The sequence below is a fragment of the Montipora foliosa genome, chromosome 3 (assembly GCF_036669935.1).
Source record: "Montipora foliosa isolate CH-2021 chromosome 3, ASM3666993v2, whole genome shotgun sequence".
Lineage (NCBI taxonomy): Eukaryota > Metazoa > Cnidaria > Anthozoa > Scleractinia > Acroporidae > Montipora > Montipora foliosa.
The window spans coordinates 17124687-17128754 of NC_090871.1; positions in this window are offsets into that span (position 1 = coordinate 17124687).

A 4068-nucleotide genomic window follows, 5' to 3' on the forward strand; every position below is an offset into this window, starting at 1 on the left:
TTGCCCCTTTGGGCAGACACAAACGATACTAGCATGACAGTTTTTAATGTCAAGCCCTTTAACGATACATCCTCTGAGTTTGGTATGGTCTGAAGGTAGCTGAGTACTTTGCCAACGTCCCAAGTTTGTGTATATCGAGGTGCTGTGGGTCTTTATTCGAAAACACCTTTGAGGAACCTTGTAACCGTAGGGTGGGAGCCCAATGATATCCCATTTATGGGTTTGACAACACATGACAAAGACGACCTAGCAGTGTTTATACCACTATATCCTATTCCACTTTCATACAGTTCAACTAAAAAATCTAATGCTTCGGATATAGTGGGGGAAACACCATCAATTTGTTGTCTATGACAAAAGGAAATCCACCTCTTAATGTAAAATTAGTATTGCTTTTGAATTCCTTGCCTCCAAGATTGGACAGTGATGTCTCAAGACTTTAAAGAAATCCCTTGTACTGCGAGGCATTCCCTGATAATCTTCATGTCATCAGAACCATCTTCTTGATTAGCGGGTGTGGTTCGTGTTTTCTCCCGGGCATTTTGAGCGTGGTCAGTTGTTGTGGAGGTGTCCTTGGAACATCCACGATCAGGTGTAACAGCTGTGAGTACCATGGCTAAGTGGGCCATAAAGGTAGAATCATTATGCCCTCTGCCTTCTCCATTCCTATCTTCTGCAGGCAACGAGCAATCAGACTGAATGGGGGAAAAGCATTAAAAAGCTGGTTTTCCCAGCTGACAGAAAAAGCATCTACATAAGTTGCTCCAGGATCAGGTCTCCAGGATGCATAACAAGCGACCTGCACATTTAGCCTTGAGGCAAAGAGATCTATAGTGGGTTCCCCCCAAATTGCTGTAACGTTTTGAAAAATATCTTTCCTGAGCATCCATTCCTTATTGTCAGTAAAGACCCTAGACTCTGTCTGCCTGAATATTGTTCTTCCCCGGGATATGAGCTGCAGAAATCCAGAGCTCTCTCTTAATACAGAACAGCCAAATCTCCTTGGAGACCGAGTTGCACTCCATAGAATCTGTGCCTCCCATAGAGTTAATATAGTTAACAGTAGTGGTATTGTCCGAAAAAATGCGTATGTGTACAGATGTCATATTAATACAGAGGGCTTTCAAACCAGGGAATACAGCCATGAGTTCGATCTTTGAGTTTGGTGTACAAATAGGGTATTCAGCTGTCTCAATATTACTGCTCCACCACTGTAGTTCAGGGCCCGGTTGTTCAAAGGCCGATTAACGCTAATCCCAGATTAAAAATTAACCAAGGAATTTATTTCTCTACTCCCAAATGCTGTTCAACGCTGATATTCGGCAAAACTTTACATCAGAGGAAGTCAATCTTGCATGAAAAACAAAAATAAGCAAAAGAAACTCTCACCAAAAAGTGGAAAACGTGAAACAAAGTTTACGCTAGTCCTGGATTAAGTTAATCGGCTTTCGAACAACCCGGCTCTGAAAAGCTTTCTTGCGATAATTTTATACGTGCATGGTAGTTTCCTTTATTTTGTCTAAGTGCCATGGCTTTATCATGTTCTAAGTGTCTGTAGAAAAGTGGGCCATAAAGCACACCTGGAAAACTAGACACTAGTAGTCCGATAACTTCTGCAAGTTCCTGGATAGACATTGTGGCACTGCAAACAAGCCTACTGCACTGCTCTTTGATTCGAAAAACCTTTTCTGTAGGCAGGCACACAGTCATACTGACAGAATTCAGAACAAAACCCAGAAAAAGAAGTGTTTGGACTGTTCTTAGCACTGATTTCACCGGTGTACAATAAAATCCAGTTCTTGAAATAAGCACCAAGTATCAGTAATGTCAGTCTGACATTCATGTATTGTATCTCCTTGTAGATATGAGTCATCAATATATCCCACATTTAGATGCCCTTCCTTTATAAGGGTAGCATAAACAGGTTTTAAAATTTTCGTAAAGAGGCGTGGGGCACAAGAAAGATCATTAGGTAAACAAGTGAACTGAAACAATTGTCCTCTCCAACTTAGGATGCGTTTAATTTAGCATATTCCGGAATAGGAATACATGGAATAGAAGTTAGAAATCGTTCGTTTTTACGGAGATTCAGATTAAAATTGTCAAACACCTGCTAAAATGCTATTTTAAAGATATCTTTATTATCCTTGCTGCTTCAAAACGCCACACATACCGTTTTAAATCATCACCCCGCGTATTCTTATTCCGGAATAGGGTCAATCGAACGCACCCTTAATTTGAGAGACTTTTGATAGTCCTCATCAATGGGAACCGAGAAGTAAGCATCCCGTAAATCTACGGAAGCCATGTAACAATTCTGTTTCATAAGCCTGATAGCAGATTGTAGAGTATCCATCTTGAAGTGATGATACTCCACGTGATCATTAAGATTTTTTAAATTTAATATGAGCCTATAAGTGCCATCTTTCTTAGGGCGGATGAATTTCCCTTTCGCAGCGAGTGGTCTCTTTGATCACCCCTTTATTCAGCAACTTGTCAATTTCATTTTGAATAACATGTTGTTCCTGAAGGAAAAAGCCGCTTTCCCTTAGGACAGCCTCTTGCTGTGGGAACCCAGCAGCAAATTTAATTTTGTACTGAGTCACACTATCAATAATAAAATGATCAGATGTAATATTCTGCCAAGGAGAGAAAAAATGTTTCAGTCGGCCAGCAACACCGTCATTAGACCCATGTAGAGTTTTGTTCACCTTAACATCAACATTAGAAACATGATGCAGACTCTTATTGTCTAGTCTGACTTTCCTTGCTTTGTCATCCTTTCGCTCGGGGGGTTTGTTTGTCGGTCGTGGAAGGCCCAGCCTAAAAAAGGCCTCCTGGCCTGACGGTATGCACGTCCACCACTTGAAGAGTGTGACATGTAGTTTCTAGAATTTCTAGAATCAGAATGAGACCTGGAGGATGAGCCACTATTTGTTGTAACCTTTTTACCAACACGATTGACTTCTGTCAAGTCTTTTACCTGCTTTGGTAAATCATCCCCAAACAATTGATCTGTGATGGCAAGGGATGAGGAGCACAAAATTAATGCTTATAGTCATGATGCAGGTCAGGCTTTATCAACTCTCTACGCCTGTGATTAAGCTCAGTATTAGCATTAGCAAACAGAGCAAAGGCATCAGTAGCCTCTTGAAGCAACTCGTTTCCAACCGGAAACGTAGGTATTTGTTCCACAAGTTTACTGATCATACCAGTCAAGGCACACATGCCTTTGATTACTGGTGTACCGTTTTGTCGTTCTCGTTCTCTTTCTCTCTTCTTTCGTTTGTGTTCTTCTGTCATAGGCCGTCCAGGCATCTTGCAACCTTAGTAGATTTAAAATTAAAAATCTTAAGACTTGTACCAAAAACTGCAATTCAGCGCTAAAAGCAGCCCTAAACAAATTAAAATAAACACTCAGCTTAAGTTTATATCCCTCCAATTCTTGACTTGAATAACTACGTAACCACCAGTGTGTCCTGACCACAGCTATATTATTGAAACCAGCGCAAAATGCAAGAAAAATATATTTTCAAAACCGTAGGTACCTGAACACGAAAAGCATCGACTGTCAAGAGCTTTTGGTGACATAGCATGGACGTGTAGTCGCGTCGAGCCACAGAAAGAGCGCGAAAAATTAAGCCTCGTTGAGTGTCTCACCCGGCTTGAGCCTGCGATCCAATCAACAACCAATCCCTGGTCAGCGGTCAACTTCAAAAAAAATAAAATAAAATAAAATAAAAACAGCTGACCTCTATCTGACCCAACTTGAGCTCGCGATATGGTCACGTTATACTGGTCAGCGGATGCCTTGTTTTGACAGGTGTCAATTGACCATAACATTGATGTCCAATATCAAAGATGTATGCTGTAAACTAGCTATAGTGTCCACTCAACGGGAGCCTCGATGAGCTCAACTTGAGCCCCTGATATGGTTACGTGATGCTGGTCACATTGTCGGTCACATTGGCATACACTTCGGCGAGCGCGAAAAACCGCTGATTGGCTAGAGAATAATGACGTAAAATGAGGACTCTAACGCGGTCATACAACTTTGATCGTATAAAA